General features: G+C 40.2%; 1 long non-coding RNA gene across 1 annotated transcript; it reads right to left on the bottom strand.

Annotated features, from left to right (window-relative positions):
* Positions 1-4231: 4231 nt before the first annotated feature.
* On the bottom strand, positions 4232-19455 carry LOC127570063 (uncharacterized). Its single transcript, XR_007956293.1, has 4 exons — positions 19357-19455; positions 18589-18734; positions 12714-12833; positions 4232-7852 (listed from the first exon to the last, which is right to left on the bottom strand). It is a non-coding gene; the product is annotated as an uncharacterized LOC127570063 (long non-coding RNA).
* Between the last annotated feature and the right edge of the window lie 215 nt (positions 19456-19670).

The raw sequence follows: 19670 nt of genomic DNA on the forward strand, positions 1-19670 counted from the left end.
GTGAGATGGGAGAGTTCAGCAACAGCATGTTCCTGTGAGAGTAAAGGGCATTAGGGAGCCCTGGTCGACAAAGAATGTTGATGCTCTCATCAGGAAAAAGAAGGAGGCATATGTCAGGTATAGGGAGCTGGGATCAAGTAAATCACTTGAAGAGTATGAGGGATGTAGGAGTGTACTTAAGAAGGAAATCAGGAGGGCAAAAAAAAGGACATGAAAGCAGATAAGGTAAAGGAGAATTCTAAGTGATTGTACAAGTATATTAAGAAGAAAAGGATAACTAGGGAGAGAATAAGTCCCCTTAAGGATCAATGTGTTCGTCTATGTGTAGAGTCACTGGAAATAAGCAAGGTCTTAAATGAGTATAACCATGGAAATAAAAAATAAATAACCAGTCATATTATTGCAAAAGCAAAAAAAAACTTGAAATACTCAACAGGCCAGGCAGCTTCTGTGGAGACTGCAGCAGAATTCAGGTTGTCATGCTTTTGCTTGAACCGGAAAATTTAGCAATTTGTCAGATTTTATGAAGATACAAAGTTGTAATGGTGGAAGGGAAGGAAAGAACAAAAGGGAAAGATCTATGAGCGGTGGAAGGAAGGAGAGACCAATCGGCAAGTGATGATGTGCAAGGCCAAAACACAGTTGTAATGGCAAGAAGCAAAAGGCAAGAATTGCTGGCGATAGTAGTTTAAATAGCAGTAACTAATTCATTAGCTACAACAATTTGATGCTGCAGTTGCAACAGGTAAAAAGACAGATGCTGCATCGCCATCTCTTACATAAGAAGGATCTGGAGAAAGGGAAGGGTATAGAAATGAAGAGCAGAGATGAAGGTTTCAGGAATGGTTCCTCCAAAATGTTGAAAAGAGAGGGAAAGTTTTGTCACTCTACTCAATTTGTGGTCCTTTACCAATTAAAAAAAAATCTATCCTGATTGTTTAATCTACTGTACATACTGCTCTATTTAATTCTTGGTATTATAGTGTGTTGCGTCCTTATAGTAACATAACATAAACACAGTTAGACCTGACCATTAAAGAAATACATCTTTATTGTGCCTGACAATTTTTGAAGCTGAACTGATGAAAGCTCCGTACAATGTTGGCAGGTTAGCCATGTGACGCAGTTTCAATAAAGTGAAAGTGATCACAACAACTTTAAACCAATTATCAAATACTCAAGACTGCAAATACAGCAGGGCTAACCTCAGACCTAGGGATGGTGCAGTATAATGCACTAACTCCATCCAGGTTTTATCCACTGTGGTCTGGAAAATGTCAGTCATAGACATGACTCCATCATGTAACCTGTGTATAAGTATTTAACCTTTTGCACAACTCATGCAAAGTAGGGGGCAGATATTGTTCACCATCTAGGCCTGATTTCTTGGGACTTTGCACGTGGTTTACAAGCAAAGGGAAGGAGACTTCTCACCCTCCGACAAAAACCCAACTGAATTATGTACAAATCAAGAAGGAAACGCTTGGAATTGCATTTGGAATCAAGAAGTTCCATCAGTTTTTAAGAGGCAGGTCTTTACACTGCAATAGTTGGTTCTGAATCAGCAAATTCTACAAACGCTGTATCAGGAGTACAAAGATGAGCCATCCTTCTATTCCAGTATGACTGTACAGTCAACTACAGGAATTCCGAGCAGAATTAGCTCCAGGTTGAGCAACCCATGGTCATCCTTGAATTTAAACATCTCCAAGGTCCACCTCTCCCCATCTCCTCAACCTCTCCTGCTCCTACAACCCATAAGGCTTTTGTGCTCCAATTCTGACCACTGAGATGTGCCCTAATTTGATCAGTTACCCAAATCCTGTGCTATGGAATTCCTAGCCTAAATCTCTTCACCTCTCGATTCCTACACAAAGCTTCGTAATATCAATCCCATCTGTCAACCTATCCCTTTACATGGTTCGAAAGTAATTTTTTTGGGGAATTCTAACTTCAAACACACTGGGGCATTTTTCCATGGAAAGGCACTACATAAATCCAAGTTATTGTTGAAGACTTAAATTTAACAAATATGCTCACGGGGAGGCAAAGTGCCTGCATTTAGAAGATAATTAGTCCCAGTTACAATTGTTTAATTTCTGTGGCCTTTACTGAGCTCTAAAAGGAATTCCTGTTCTTAGGAGAATAGGGTAATAGGAATTCCAACAGTTGCCAAGAATATTCCCAGATATTCCCAAAATCTTTGTGAGTGCTGGGACTTGAGTGGACATCATACCCAGACACTATGTTAAAATGAATTTGACATGCACAATGCCATAGTTTGAATTATTTCTCTCTGTCTTTCAGATTCCTGAATTTCCTTCTAAACTGTTTTATCCATGCACTCATGGAAGAGTGCTTTGCTTGGCATTTTGTGCCTCCTTTCTCTTCCTGTGCATTGAACAGTACACTTTTGTTGATTTGAGACGATGATTCAAGTATGCCTACTCTGTAAGGTAATTGTGATTTTAGGAACATGCAATAACATCAATGGGAGGGGGAATTCAAATATACTTTTGAGAGTGACCTGCTGTTAAACCCAGACATATGTCCTATAGTCATTATCCATTTTGCAATCTTTCTAATTCATTTACCCATGCCCATTATCATTGGCAACAAGAGCTGTCCATTGATGAGACGGCTAAAGAGTAATGCACAGCTCGCAGGCAAGTGTGTGAAGTGTATACAACAAAAAACATCACTGAATCATAGAAATCTGATAAGACAGGTGGAATCCATTCAGCTTGTTGTATTCCTGCTGCTTGGGAAAGAGATAACACTCTAAGGGACAGTGCATGAGCTTATCCATTCTTTCCTCGTGACTATATTTTCTAATCCTGGCATCATCCTCATGAATCTGCTCTGCACGCTTTCCAAAGCTCAGCTGAACAGATCACCTGTATCCTCTTGCAGATGAAAATTTTTCTCCTCATTACCAATCACACAGTCAATTTGTGTATTGTCTGTAAACTTCTTTAACATGCTCCCTAAATTTACATCTAAATCATGAATTTATATAATGAGAACAGAAGAGTCAGAACTGAGGCCTATGGAACTCTGCTGGCAACAACATTTCAGTCATAAAAGCACCTGTCAACATGTTACCTTTTGCCTCCTGACACAGTGCCAATGTTTCATTCAATTTGCCATTCTACCATAACCAGATCATGTTGCACCCCTATTACACTGACAGCCACATGGTGTGCAATAGGAACCTTACCCACCACCTCTTCACATAAGTGACATGGTATCTAATAAGGCCTACTTTGTTCTTTCTTATCCTTCTGCTCAAATAAAACACACTTGAATTTTCTCTGAATTGACTTGGCCATGTATATTTATACCCTCTCTTTGCTTACCTCATTTCTCTTTTAATTTCACTGCAACATTTTCTATACTCTTCTTGCTTTCTGTTACATTAAGCCTTCACCTCACACAAGCTTCTCTTTTTGCACCCTTCCCCTCCCTCCATCCTGCAGAGTGCAGATTAGAAGGGTGAGACTAATATCTCTTATGCTCCAAATTGCAGCTTTCTCTTCATCACAAAGATCTACCTGTGTGGGTATTCTGCTTAAAGATCCTCAATAACTCTGGCTTCCTGTCTTCCACTAATGAGTTCACAATATGGTTGCAACAGGCTGCCTTTCATAGTAACCATCTGAGAGAAAGAATAGATTTAGGGTGAAAAGATGTGCATGAGGAAGACTTTATCCTAAAATTTCTGTCTGTTGATTTAACTCCAGCAGAGTATGGAGGAACATTCATCACTTGTTGTGCCTACCTGGGAATGGTCAATAAGCTAGTGATGTTGTCTCTGAGCCCACTGGTTCCAATTGGTCCATGCTCAGTCCCACTTCCCTACTGTTTGGACCAATTGGAGATGATGCCCTGAAAGACCTAAGGTGTGGGTGTTCACATGCAGACCCAAAGTTGGATAATCATGAGTTTGTGAGCAATTCTACATAATCCCATGAACTGTCTTAAATTATAATAGTTTTGCATCAAAACTTGGAGATTTCCTGGTAAGTTGCTTGTCTGATCTTGCTCTTAGCTCTGACATTTGTTACTTTCCACATCTACTCTTCATACCACCAACATTTTATGGAGGGAGTCATCTTGGACAACACTGGTTCATCATCCAATAGTATCTGCATTCAAAGCAGGGCTCTCGTATCCTTGTGAGCTGTAACCCACTCTCCAATTGTTTATAAGGAAAGTCTGAGAAAAAGTCTTCCTTTGTTAAAAAGTAATCTTTATTCAAGCCATCCTAACATCAGTCCTTAAGCATTTCAGCATATGCACCCAAGTCCTAGACAAAGCATAGTACGACTCTTCAACACACAAGGAGACAGTGGTGAAAACATTACAAATTAAATACCTTTGTCCCTGTTGTGATTATTGCAGCCAGTAATAAACAATGAATTAAATCACAAGAAGTGAATACAACTTGGAGATAAAATTAAGTTGTGAGAAAATTCTAATGACTTTACAACACTTCAAAAACCTATAAGTATCCTGGAGGCAGTAGCTTGCATTACTGTAAAAGAAAGTATTAAATGCTTCAACGTGGCCTCCTCAAAAATGGCTCCAAATCACGGAAGCAGAATGAGCAGGATGGCCAGAAATTAGCTGATGTAAATTATGAAAAGTATCTTCAGAAGAGGAACAAGACTGAACAATTAGACAGGAAGGTTCAGAGAGTGGCAGCCAAACATCTCAAGGGATTGGGGTTAGCATCTCCTCTATGAACACTGTATTCCTTCAATTCCTGCCTCTTGTACATCCATTATATATCCAATGACATCTGTGACTTAAGCCACCTTATCCTGGAACCCTCTCGCTTAAAATCTATGTTGTTGGCAAAGCTTTTAATTGGCCAAAAAGATGCTTCCCAAGCCACAGTGTAGATTTCGTTCCTCTAGAGGTACAATGAACATGATTTTCACTGCATGCTAAGAAAGTTGCTAGGACAAGTATCAACACTCATGTAGTCAATGAGTCATAGAGCAATATAGAATGGATACAGGCCTTTCAGCCCAATGAGTCCAGGCCAACCACATTGTCCACCTAGCTAGTTCCAATTTCCTGCATTCGGCTATTATCTATCCAGGCCCCTCCCCTCCAAGTACTTCTTAAATGATACTATTGTACCCGCCTCAATCACTTCCTCTGGCAGCTCATTCCTTGTACTCACCACCCTCTGCATGAAAAATTTGCCCCTCAGGTCCTTTTTAAATCCTTCCCCTCTCACTCTAAATCTATGCCCCCTAGATTTGGACTCCCCTACCCTGGGGAGAAGATTGTTACCATCCACCTTATCTATGCCTCTCATAACTTCTATCAGTTTGCCCCTCATTCTTCTACGTTCCAAGGAATAAAGACCTAGCTTGGCCAAACCGCTCCCTATAACTCAGGCCCTCAAGTCCTGGAAACATCCTTGTAAATCTTTCCTGCACTCTTTCCAGTTTAACCATGTCTTTCCTATAGCAGGGTGACCAAAACTGTACACAGTGCTCCCAATGCAGCCTCACCAATGACTTATACAACTTATATACTCAATGTGGCATTTTGAACAAACAAATGTATATGACTCTGTCAACTGAAGAGAAATGAGAAAAATTATTCTCAAATTTGGCTAACCTTAGAAAGTGGTCTCTTTCTACACTCCTGCACAATGACATGCAAGCCATGATTTGAGCCCCATATCTAAGGAAGGATGTGTTGGCGTTGGAGAGGATCCAGAGGAGGTTTATAAGAACAACCCTAGGTATGAAAGGGTTAACATATGAGGAGCGTTTGATGGCTCTGGGCTTGTACTTGCTGGAATTTAGAAGGATGAGGGGGGATCTCATTGAAACCTACCGAGTATTGAAAGGCTTGGATAGAGTGGACATGGAGATGACGGTTCCACTAGTGGGAGACTAGGACCAGAGGGCACAGCCTCAGAATAGAAGGACATCCTTTTAGAACAGAGATGAGAAGGAATTTCTTTAGCCAGAGGGTGGTGAATCTGTGGAATTCATTGCCACAGACGGCTGTGGAGGCCAAGTCATTGGGTATGTTTAAAGCAGAGGTTGATAGTTTCTTGATTAGTAAGGGCATCAAAGGTTATGGGGAGAAGGCAGGAGAATGGGCTTGAGAGGGAAAAATAAATCAGCCATGATCGAATGGTGGAGCAGACTCGATGGGCCAAATGGCCTAATTCTGCTCCTTTGTCTTTTATGGTGTTATGATTCTGAACAGAGGGTCCAACCCCAGTGCAGACTGCAAAAGTAAAGCTGAATCATCACATCGTCTCTCTTTTCAGTCCTTCTTGCTGAAATACTTCAGCTCACCGCCAATGATCATCCCACTAGACTGGAGCTACTTTACTGAATGAAAGGGAAAGGGTTCAGTTTCAGCCACTTTTGCATCATTACTCCAATCTCAGCCACCAAACTAGAGTGTACAGACAATGACTGCATTTGTGCACACTCAGAAGCCACCCTCCTAATCATCAATGACTCATTCACCAAGGCATATAAGAAGATCAGCCTTGTACTAAACATTTATGAAATAAATGTCTATCATCAACTGTGCTTCTGCACAACCTCACCCTCTGGCAAAACTGATCCAAGGTTAGACTCCATTAAGCATGAGTCACTTTCCACATCACATGAGCTACCTCTCACGCATCAATGACTAAACTTACCATCCACACCTCCCCCTCTGACAGTCTGAGGAACAGGGTGTTGTAAGATAAAGACCTGAAACCTGAGAATCTATCACGCAGTTGTTTCTGTGCCCCCTCAGAGGCTAGGATTCGCTACAGTAGGCACCTCAAAGAATTGGAGAGATCCTATTCACATTACCTCCATGTCAATGTCAGCATTTGCTTCCTGGCCAAAATTTCTGGCATCGAGGCCTTAATTACACCAAGCCATTTCCAATGGGCAGACAGAACTATTTGTATGCCCCCTTCCAGACTCCTGAAACAGATACTCTATTCCAAGCTCTGTTACAGCAAGAAATTACCAGGAGGACAATCAAAACGTGTCAGGTGTTCTTAAAGCTTCACTGAAGAAAGGCAACATCCTTATTAATTAGTTTCTGGCCCCTAACCTCCTAGAATGGAAAAGGAGCATTTGGGAAGGTATTGATATCTTGAAATTGTTTGGGAGCTGGTGAAAACAGCAGAAGGAGCTTGGCAACTCCCAAACCACTAATGCATTTATTGCTGTCGGTGGGTCCCACATGGGACTCTTCAGCAACCTCAGAACCCAGTGAACTGAAGTGGAAACAAATCAGCCTTGACTTCAGGGAACTGTCTAAGAAGAAAAAGAAGGTGGCTTATGAGGGCCAGAGTGAGAGGAATCCTGATGCAGGGTTTCAACCTAAAACATTGAAATTCCTTTCCTCCCACCGATGCTGCTCAAACCACTCAATTCCTCCAGCAGGTTCTTTGTTGCTCCAGATTCCAGCATCTGTGTCTCCTGAAAGGAATCAAGTCAGCCAAAGTTGATTATTTTTAAAAATACAGTAAGAAAACGCATATTCCAGGAACAAAAACAGAAAAAAATTGACAGCAAGGGAAATCTTAGAACAAGTGTTAAAACTTGCAGTGGGAGATATAGGGACAGAACAGTTCTGGGAAGGAATTCCACAGCTTTGATCCTAGGCCTCAGAATTTCTAGTCACCAAATACTGAAAATCATTGCTAGTTATGTTCAATGTTGAAGTACAGTTCAAAGCAGCCGACATTTATTCTGGAACTCTTCAGAAGAACAGTGACTCTGTATTGGCCATTGGTCCAAAAGGAAGAGAGGTTTTTTTGTGGAATATTAAACGTCGTTGGTGGGAAGTTCAACCATCCCTGAAATGCAAAAGATGAGAGTGAGCACAATTCCTCCTTTTTATATCGAGACAAAGTGCTAATATAGACAAGTGTTCATTTAAACACTGAATACATAAGAAAGATGAAAACAAGAAACAAATATCTATCATGGAGACACGAGAGAGACTGCAGATACTGGAAACATGGAGGAACTCAATGGGTCAGGCAGCACCTGTAGAGGGAAATGGACAATTGACATTTTGGGTCGAGACCCCTTATCAGGACTGGAAAGAAATAGGGAGATAGCCAGTATAAAAGGGTGGGGGGAAGGGGTGGAGCAAGAGCTGGTGGTTGATAGGTGGATCCAGGTGAGGGAGGTGATAGGCAGGTAAGGGAGGAGGAGAGTGGGAATGATGTAAAATGCTTGGGGGTGTGATAGGTGGAACTTTCTATCAAGTAGGATGCGACAAAACATTTTACAACCAATAACATAATTTTTCAAGTGTCTTCACTGTTACGGTTTAGAAAATCTTGCTTAAAGGCAAATCACTTTTAACCAATTTGCAAGAACTTCTTAATGAGTTAATGGATAGGCTTGATGAAAGTCATGTGGTTGATGCAGTGTACAAGGACTTCCAGGAAACTTTTAACAAGGTGCCATGTAACAGTTTTGTCAGAAAGGTTGAAGCATAAGGCATAAACGGGACATTGGTAGTATGGATACAATGTTGGCCAAGTAACAGGCAACAGAAGGAAGTGGTGAATGGTTGTGTTCAGACTGGAGGAAGGTGAACAATAGCGTTCTCCAGGGATTGGTGTTAGGACCACTGCTCTTTTAATCTATATTAATGACCAAGACTGCAAGGCTACAATTTCTAAATTTGAAAATGACACAAAACTTGCCAATGTTATGAATGACAAGGAGGAGAGTGAGGAACTACAGCAGGATACAAACAGGCCAATAGAATGAGCAGATATTTAAACGATTAAGTTTAAAGGGCAGGCACAGTAGTGTAGCGGTTAGCATAATGCTATTACAGTGCTAGTGACCAGGGTTCAATTCCGGCCACTGTCTGTAAGGAATTTGTACGTTCTCCCCATGACCGCATGGGTTTCCTCCGGGTGCTCTGGTTTCCTTCCACATTCCAAAGACATACGAGTTGGGAAATTGTAGGCATGCTATGTTGGCGCTGGATACTTACGGGCTGCCCCCAGAACACTCTATGCAAAAGATGCATTTCACTGTGTGTTTCGATGTACATGTGACTAATAAAAAAATCTTACCTCTTATCTTAATGTGAGGAAATGTGAGGTAATACATTTTGGTGGGAAGAATGGGGAGAGACAATACAGAGTCTGGGATACGGTATAAAGGACACTGTTCTAAAAGGGATAGAGGAGCAGAGGGAATTGGGTGCACAAGTCACTGGAAGTGCCAAGGTTAGCTGAGAAAGCGATTTATAAGACATACACATTTCTGGGCTTTATCAATAGAGGCATAGAGACACAGAGTATAAAAGTAACGGTTCATGCCTGACCTTTAAAAACAACTGATCTGGTCTCGGCTGGACTATTGTGTTCAATTCTGGTCATCTCATTATAGGATTGATGTGGAGACATTGGAGGGGATCCAGAAGCTATTTCTGAGAATGGTTCCTGGGATGAGGGTCTCCAGTTACAAGGAAAGATTGGAGAGGCAGGGACTGTTTTCTTGGTAGAAGAGAAAGCTGAGGGAAAGTCTGATAGATGTATAAAACTTGATGAAGGGCTGGACATAGTGGATAGTGGAAGGCTGTTCCTGTTGGTGGAGGGGGCAAAAACTACAGGTCACAGGTATAAAATAAAGAGGATGAGAATTAATAGTGACATGAGGAATCTGGGATGCACTGCCTTCAGTGTGGTGGAGACAGTTCCCAGAGAGGGAATTGGATATGGTGAGGAAAGATTTGTAAGGCTACAGACTGAAGGCTGAGAGGTGGAAATGGTGAGTTGCCCTGGTAGAGAGCCAGAGTGGATCTTTCTGTGCTGTAACTAATCCATAATTCTTCAAATATAACACCCAGCATGCTGATAGCGTAACACAATAAGGTATTTATAATATAATGTCTTAAGCAATGATGATTGAATGATACATATTGGCTTGGATTATAGGGATAACTCCCTTTTTAGTATTACATAATCTAAAATTAATTAGCATGTCTTTAAATTGCACAAATTGGATTTCACTCAGTATTACGTTACTCTGTCTCTTGTCGAAAGCGAGTTGTTTCCCAACGTATATTAGAAATGTCTCAGCCAAGTATACATTACAGGGTTCTGCAACAAATGTTTTATATGTTTAGTAATGTAAGTTCAATTTTCCTCAAACCCATTTTCATTTCTGCAACAGACTGAAAGCAATGTTGTCTACGAATGTATCTACCTTCTCTAAATCAAACTGCATATTTGTACAGGGAAGATTTAAGACTGAACTGGTTTAATTACTGTTTGCTTCGCAATAATACAGGCACTCCCAGTACCTGTGGTACACCACTGGTTACAGAAGTCCAGTCAGAAAAACAACTCTCCATTATTACCCGCTGCCTCCCCTATCACCAAGCCCAGTTTGGATCCTGTTGGCCAAAATACACGTGCCCTAACTTTCCGAACCAGCTTACAATGCAGGATTCTGTCAAAAGCCTTGTAAAAGTTTATGTATACCACGTCTACCACCTTGCCTTCATTAATTTTCTTAGGAACCTCCTCAAAAAACTCAATCAGATTTGTAAGGCCATGCTGACTCCCCCTTAACAGTCCCTGCATTTTCAAATGATTATAAATCCGATCCCTAAAAGTTTTTTACAATAATGTCCCTACTACTGACATAAGGTAAGTTTCCTGGTTTATCTCCACTGCCCTTCTTGAATATGGGAACAACATTAGCTGCTCTCCTGTAGTTTACCCTCCTGTTAGCTGTCATCCAGCAGTCCTGATTCAGGGCTTCAATCTGAAACGTCAGCAATTCCTTTCCTCCCACAGACGCTGCTTGACCCACTGAGTTCCTCCAGCAGATTGTGTGTTGCTCCAGATTCCAGCATTTGCAGTCTCTTGTGTCTTAAATCTTATCTATCGTTGCCATTTCAAATAAACCTAGTCAGGCTCATCTGCTCTGTGGAAATTATCTCTGGCTGTTCCTGATGAAAATTTTCCGAACATTTGTTCACTTTGCCAGTAATTATAAACCCTAGCAATTTCCTTGTATGTACATGAAACTTACCAATTGATAATTCCATGGCTTCCCTCTCTCACCCTTCTTAAATAACAGTGAGTGGCATACTTTTCCAATGTAAAGTAAGAGAAGTATTCCATGGTTTACAAATATACAATATACATATTTTCATTATAATACCCTTTGTTCTTTGGAGTGCATGTCTTTAATTTATGAATCCATTTTACACTACAATAAGTAGTGTGCCGATCTCCGTCCACAGGAATACACTGTTTGAAAATACCCAGAATGCAATTTGCCTAGCCTTTTTAACTTACAGAAACACAGCCCCTTCATAAATCATAGAATGGCTGTAGATCCCAAATCAAAATCAATTTTCACTATTCTGGTTAGTTGTTCTCACTTATTTCCTTTAAACCTTGGGATGGGAATGAAATAGTCATGGAAAATGTCACGCTTTATTGCCATTATTTTCTATTCATTTTGTGGAGTGTGGACATTGCCAGGAAAGGTGGCATTTATTGGCCATCCCTAATTGCTCTTGACAGGCTGATGTTGAGCTGCCTTTCTGAACCTCTGAGGTTTGAGTGAAGGTGGTCCCACAGTTCTGTTGGGCAGGGAATTCCAAGATTTATATCCAGTGGCTATGAAGAACCAGTGAACATTTGCTTTGATTTATGTTGATGAATTCCTGTCTCTGATGGAGCCATGTCTTTAGTAATAGCTTGTTCGTCATCCCATGCCAATGGAGTTCATTCAAAATATTCCTTATACTCTGTGTTTTGTTATAAAATTGCTTCTTTAACTCACTCATCCTAAACTATTCTCCTGCTCTTGTCTTTTACTTCAGATTGCTCTCTTCTGACTTAATTACATGGTATAATTTTGCTTCCCCTTTGGTGGAGCTCATGCGGACCTGAATGGGTGATGGCAAGGTGGAGCTTAAGTGGACCTGAAAGGGAGACAACAGGATGGAGCTCAGGCAGACCTGAAAGGGTGATGGTACAGCAGATGGTGTTGGGTGAACCAGGAGCAAGGACAGGCAGACCAAAGGGGCAACTAACCAAGAAATGTGCAACAGGAGTTGGCCGAGAGCAGGGTGATTGGAAGTACACGGCGAAACATGAAGAGGGTGTGGACCTGGCAGGGTGAAGCACAAGCAATGCATGTAAGTAGGGTTAGTGTAGATAGCACAAGGGTGGCCTGTTTCCATGCTGTATGACTCAATGGCTTTGGTCGTACTGCCGAATGCCCAATTCTGCCTATTAATACACCCTTCCCATTTGTTTTAGATTATTATTACAGTATACTATCATTACTGCTTCAGCCCTCAGCCTCACTTTCTGGACATAAGACTGGTAACCTTGTGATATTACTTTTAAAAAAGGCAGATGAATTTATCACACAGCCATTTGGTCTGGCTTATTTGTGACTCCAGACCCATCAATGTGATTGACTCTTCATTACAATTCAAAGTCAGCATTAAGTGCTGGCTTTATCAGTGATGTCCATAATCAGTGAATAAATTTTTAAAGGGTCATTCTAAGCCACTTCTATCATTATTTTGTTCTGGATGGGAGATGAATTTTGAATTTTTTTGTAATTAAAATGCATTATTTTTTCACAACATTTTTTACTTGTAAATGCATCATAATATATGTGTGTGAACACAACTGTAGAGACATAACTTACACTGCTGAGAGAACAATTTGGTTGTAGATTAAGGGGCTGGCATAAATCAAAGGTGCATTCAGTGTTGCCACAGGGAAGTTCCCACCAAAACAGAAGTTTCTTGTGCACTCTCACTTCAGCCTGAGACAATTCAAAGACAGAGCATCACTGGTTACTTCATCATCCATTTAAATAATAAACTTATATTATTATTTCACAGTGTCAGAATATCTCAAAGTGCTTTATGGCTGATTAAGTATGTTTTGTAGTGTAGGCAATGTCATACTGAGAGAAACAGCTGATAGCTTATGTCCAGCAACCTCCCATAAGCACCAATGTGATGATGTCTAGATAAATTTTACTTGGTATTGCCATAAATATCTTGGCCAGGACAATGGAAAGGACCAACCACCTCTCCTAAATAAGAACATGGGATCTTTTGTGTCCACCTGATGAGACAAGAAAGAGATAGGCCTTGATCTCACATCCCCTCAGCAATCCAGCACCACTAACACTGCAGCATATCCTCAGCACTGCTTTGGACTGTCAGTCTACATCTATGCTCAAGCCACTGAATTGGGATATGAACCTACAATCTTCTGAGTCCAGAGTAGAGACAAAAGTGCAGCCACCAATACATCACTGACACTGCACTGATAGTAACAGACATATATGCATGTAGCATCTTGAGTTGAAGGATCTCAAGGATCTCAAAAAATATATGTGCTCAATTAAAATGGTTGTTCTGAATTAATTAATCATCAGATTGTTCTTTCAAGTAAAGAATAGCATTATGTAAAGAAAACTGAAAGCAAATGAGAAAATAATGTGTTCAAAAATAACATAAAATATCAATAAAGTGTTTGGGCCAAGAATTCTTGAAAACAGGCATTTCACTTGTGCTTCTCCTTGTACCCTTGCCAATTTTGTTTAGGAACAAGATGAACAGATCTCTTATATGCAAAAATAGCAGTCTGTTAACTGTGTAAGTGTCGGGAATTCTGGATCCTCTATATAGATGCATTTAATACTGGAACTACTGATTCAAGTTGTAGGATTGATTTGGGGCCATTTTGTCTTTGAATGGCAGCAGAGTAAGGGAAACAGTCACCTTCTGTCTCCAATGGACCGAGAAGCATCATTTCATTGAAGGTGGGGACACAGGGCAAGAAATGGAGTGGTCTGGCTCATCCAGAGAGAGGCCTTCCTTAGGTATCACTTTATTAATGGACTCTTGAATGTTTCAGGCAAAGACAGACCCTTTACTGGAATAAATCTTCACCCTCCCACCAAGGCCTGCTCATATATTTGAGCCACACATTTTTACGTCATTAGCAGCTGTGACATCAAAAATTGTTGCCTACTGTGCCACCATACATCACTGTGGCCACCATTTATAAATTTGGCACATGCATGGAGAGTTCAATTGAATGTGATCTTTTTTACTTCGCTTAACATATTGCATTGTGCAATAAAACCTTGAGTTAAACAATAGAATTTGTGGACTTGCTACTTTTCATCAAAAAGATGGATCATGTTAAAAGTATCAGCCATTGGAAGAAATAATTGGCTCCCAATGGATTGTTGAGTTCTATGCAACACAGGATCATTCTGACAGGATTAACTTCTCTCCTGATTTTGTTATCTGAATCTCACCCAAATGACCCAGACCATTCTATTAATCAGAGCTGTACTACTTTGTGATTCTATGCACTGTTGGTGATTTACAACCAGTCACTGTATCCTGTGCATATTGCTTTGGTCAATATTAACACCACTGAGTCTTCTTTAAAAATATTCTATGCCAAACATCAATGTAATGTATATTTTGTTACAGTGTTCCAACACAAGATAAATTTGTGATGTTCAATGGCTTTTGTTAATATTAGTTTCCACTGTTCAAAGAAGCAGCTGGTATGTCAAGGCACATGATGCCTCAACTTAATTCATCTTCAGAGAGAGCACAGGAATTATAAGATATCTCTTTGTTAGTCACATGTACATTGTGCATAGTGAAATGCATATTTTGCGTAGTGTTCTGGGGGCAGCCCACAAATGTTGCCACTCTTCTGGCGCCAACATAACATGTCCACAACTTCCTAACTAGTATGTCTTTGGAATGTGGGAGGAAACTGGAGCACTCGGAGGAAACCCATGCAGACATGGGGAGGATGTACAAATTCCTTACAGACAGCGGCCGGAATTGAACCCAGGTTGCTGGCACTGTAATAGCGTTACACTAACCGCTACACTACCATGCCTGCCTATTGAGATCTGGCTTACATCGTAGGGTTTTACAGTACTAATGGCAAATGCAAGGTGGTGAGACATAGAGATCAGGCAACTAACTAATCCTCTTTGGAATAACAGAAAATTCAGGATTTGGAGCATGTCTCACTCCCACTCTCCCAGCCAACCATTGACACAGGTTGGCATAGGATTCATGGGTGCAGAGGGCTTGGAATGGCATGAGACAAAGAATGTAGTGCTGGAATGCTGAAAGTTTGACAGACACTCTAGGAACAGCAAACAATGACAAGTGCCATAGGTTACTGAAGTAACTGCAAGATCTGTACAATATGTCTAAATATAGTAACATTTTAAAAACTTGGGGTCATTTTGAAAGAATATTTGAGTGTCGAAGCTAACACCATGGAAGAACAGGAACAGACTGTCATGAGACGTAACTGGACTTGGAGTACCAGAATTACCCAATAATATAATAGAGTTCACTGTGTACTTAGGCATCACTTGTTTATAACTTTACTTTTGTTTTATCTTAAAAGAAACGAAACATAAAAGCTTGTTTCCACACAGCTGAATGTTATATTCTGAAGAACTGGAAACAGGAGATGAAAAATAAAGTAGTTAGCTGAAGTGATTTGAGACAGGACAGATGAGTAGTGCCAATCATGATCTGCATATTGTACTCTGCAATTCTGTTGCAACACAGACAAAATTTTGCAAACTGAGTGCAAGACAAAGATGCCACTACGTTATATGTTTAGCACCACTAATCATTCCTACGTAACAGGCTAGGTTAGAAACAACCATCTATATTTTTTAAAGATCCCGCATATGGTGACAATGATATAACCAGGCAGAGTGGAGGTGATTGGTTAATGTTCTTGTCAATCAAGCTTCATGCTCACACCATTGTGAGTACCTGACATTGTTATTATGTACACAATTTACATGTAACCATCCTCCACTTTCTGCATTTTTCTGAAGAAATTGCCGTGCTTTACTGGTACTTTGTGTCCTCTGTTCTTTCAATTGTCTTTTGACTAAATTCAATTTGTATGCTTTTGTTCCCCACAAACTTCATAGCCAACAAAATTGTTCACAATAGATACTCAATTTCTCAGAGATGCATTTCCCAAATTACAAGTGACTACACTTGAGAAGCAAGTGCTTATGGACAGATTATTGAAAGATGTAAAAGCAACTTTTTTCCACAGTGGATGACTTTAACTTCCCCAATATTAACTGGGACTTCCTTAGTGCAAGATAGTGAGATCAGTGATACTAAAATGCTAGGACATCTAGAGATCAAGGAGGAGGTGGAGATGTGTCTCTTGACGCACATTAAAGTGGATAGGTCCCAGGGGCTGATGGGATCTAGTTGTTGAGAGAGGCAAGAGAGGAGATTGCTGCAGCATTGACGAAGATCTTTGTATCTTCTCTATCCACAGGGAAGGTCCAGGAGGACTGGGGAATAGCCAATGTTGTTCCATTGTTTAGGAGAGGAAATATAGATAATCTAGGGAATTATAGGACAGTGAGCCTCACATCTGTGGTAGGGAAACTATTGGAGAGGATTCTTTGAATAAGATTTATTCACATTTGCAAAAGCATGGGCTAATTAGGGACAGTCAGCATGGCCTTGTGCAGAGCAGGTCATGTCTTACAAACTTGATTGAGTTGTTTTGTGGAGGTGGCAAATGTGATTCATGAAAGTAGGGCAGTGGATGTTGTCTACCTGGACTTTAGTAAGGCATTTGACAAGGCCCCTCATTGGAGGCTGATCCAAAAGAATAAGATGCATGGGATCCGTGTTGACTTAGTAGCTTGGATTTAGAATTGACTTGCCATAGAAGGGAGAGGGTAGCAGTGGTAGGGTGTTACTCCAGCTGGAGGTCTGTGACCAGTGATGTTCAGCAGGGATCAGTGCTGGAACCTCTGTTGTTTACAATAATATATAAATGACTTGGACGAAAATATAGATGGGTTAGTTAGTAAGTTTGCAGATGACACAAAAATTGATGGAATAGAGGGCAGTGAAGAAGGTTGTCAAAGGATACAGCAGGATATAGATCAGTTACAGATATAGGTGTAGAAATGGCAGATGGAGTTTAGTCTGGGCATGTGCGAGGCGTTGCACTTGGGAAGTCTATTGTAACAGGAAGGTGTATAGTAAATGGCAGGACCCTTAACAATGATGTACAGAGAGATCTTGGGGTCCACGTCCATAGCTCCCTGAAAACGGCAACACAAGTAAACAGTGATAAAAAAGGCATATGACTTATCTGCTCCCGCTTACTGTATGATTGCTTTTGTTACATTAATGTCCAAACGATCCATGTTGCTTAAATGGAAGGATCCATTACCCCCTATTACATTTCAATGGTTCTCTCAAACTATATCATGTTTAAACTTGGAAAAAATTAGGAGTGGTACTGTTGATCCTTCGCTTAAATTTGAAGATATTTGGAATCCATTTATCCAATATTTTCGCATGATATAGATCCCCTTTCAATAACTTTCTAATTTAAAGGAACAGAGTTGACGACATAATATTGCTCTGTTTTTACTGAGAAATTTCAGTCCAGTCTTTTTTTCTTTTTTTTTGTTCTTTTTGAAATTTTTCTGTTTAGTTTGGTTTAATATATTGTTTATAATTTTTCTTATTGATTTGGGGATTTTTTTTCTTTCTTTTATATATATAATAAATCTTTTTCTTTCCTTTCTTTTATATTATATTCATTTACTAAGAGGTCGTGGGATCGGCAGATTTTTTTAATATTTTATTGTTCTTTATGATTGTCTATGCTGTGATTGTTCTCCTGATCTCTTTGTATTACATGTACAAACATTGATGTTATATATTAATCTGTATTAATTTGAAAACAAATAAAAAGATTGAAAAAAGGCATATGGCATGCTTGCTTGCCTTCATTGGTCAGGGCATTGAGTAAATGAGTCAGGAAATCATGTTGCAGCTGTACAAAACTTTAGTTAGGCCGCACTTGGAATATTATGTTCAGTTCTATCACCCCAATACAGGAAGGATGTGAGGGCTTTGGAGAGGGTGCATAAGAGGTTTATCAGGATGCTGCCTGGATGAGAGAGTATTAGCTATAAGGAGAGGTTGGACAAACTCAGATTGTTTTCTCTGGAGCATCGAAGGCTGAGGGGAGACCTGATAGAAATTTATAAAATTATGAAAGGCATAGGTTGGATAAACAGTCAGAATTTTTCCCCAGGGTAGAGATATTAAATATTAGAGTATAGCTTTAAGGCGAGAGGAGAACAATTTAAGGGAGATGTGAGGGGCAATTTTTTTTTTCCACACAGAGAGTGGTAGGTGCCTGAAACGTGCTGCCAGGATTAGTGACAGAAACAGATACAATAGTGGTATTTGAGAGGCATTTAGACAGGCGCATGAACATGCAGGGAATGGAGGGATATGGATCATGTGCAAGAGGAAGGAATTAGTTTATGTGGCAACATGTTTGGCACAGACATTGTAGGACAAATGTTCTAGTTGCAAAAGTTTTGAAAACACAAAAAATTCTGTAGTATGCAAATTATTCCTCCATTACCAGACAGCAATGAACAGATAAGTGCACAGGCTTATGATTTAGTTATGTTCAACCAATGCATTATTGCTTACCTTCAGAAATGAAATGGACCTAGCCACATCGGCAGTCCCTTCGATCGAGATTTGCCCTGGTATTTTAATAGGATCTGGTTGAACTGAAATGGTTTTCAATGTGACAAGCTGGTCATCAGCCCTGCAGTTTTTCCAGGTAAGGCCATCTAACCGGCAAGAAAAAGGTAGATCACAAATCCATGCAACATGGCTGTCTCTATTTGGATACTTTTCATTATCATGAAGACAAGTTTATATTACATTTTTTCACAAAATAGACAAATCATTCAACTCATCAAGCCCATGCAATCCTGTCAATCCCATTCCCTCACTTATTTCCCATATGCCCATCAACTACCACTCTTCCCCAATGTGATTCACAGCACCCACCCACCTACCTTCATAAGGGGTGACTTGAAGGACTATTAACATACTAACCAGCACATCTTTGGGATGTGGAAGGAAACTAAAGCACCCTGGGAAAACACACACTGTCACAGGGACGACCTGCAAACTGCACAGCACCAGATTTCAGGATCAAACTCGAATTGCTGGAATTGTAAGGTAGCTGCACTGCCCTGCATTAAATGTATTTCCCATTACCTTAGGAAGAAGCATTGGAGCTAATTGATATAATGAATGAATAAGTTTGCATTCCACAGAAATGAGCCTGAGCAGCCCAAACTTGTCCTTGACAAGTTTTCTTCTGTGACAGCATTAACTTCCAAGTACATACCTCAGTTTGTTTCTAGCAGAATAATAACAGTTTGTTTAATTGTATACTTATACCGCTTGGTTGGTGGAGCAAGGAAAGAGACAACAAAAGGACAGCAAAGGAAAGTGCCATTTTCTCCTCAACGCAGAGCCGCAGAAGCAGAAGAGAAAATCTTGGTTGGTGTGCCTGGCTTTATACTCATTGCTGCATGGATGTAATAATTTCTCTTCGACCACAGCCAATCACTGCATAGACGTTTTGCATATATTACCACTTGTTGTTTGATTGGAATGTTTTCCTTGAACATCTGTTGACAATGTACCATTCACTGGTAACAAAAGATTCAGTTTTGAGACCAATTAAGGCTTTGTCAATTTTTTTTTGTTCT

This window comes from Pristis pectinata, chromosome 4 (assembly GCF_009764475.1).
Source record: "Pristis pectinata isolate sPriPec2 chromosome 4, sPriPec2.1.pri, whole genome shotgun sequence".
Classification (NCBI taxonomy): Eukaryota; Metazoa; Chordata; class Chondrichthyes; order Rhinopristiformes; family Pristidae; genus Pristis; species Pristis pectinata.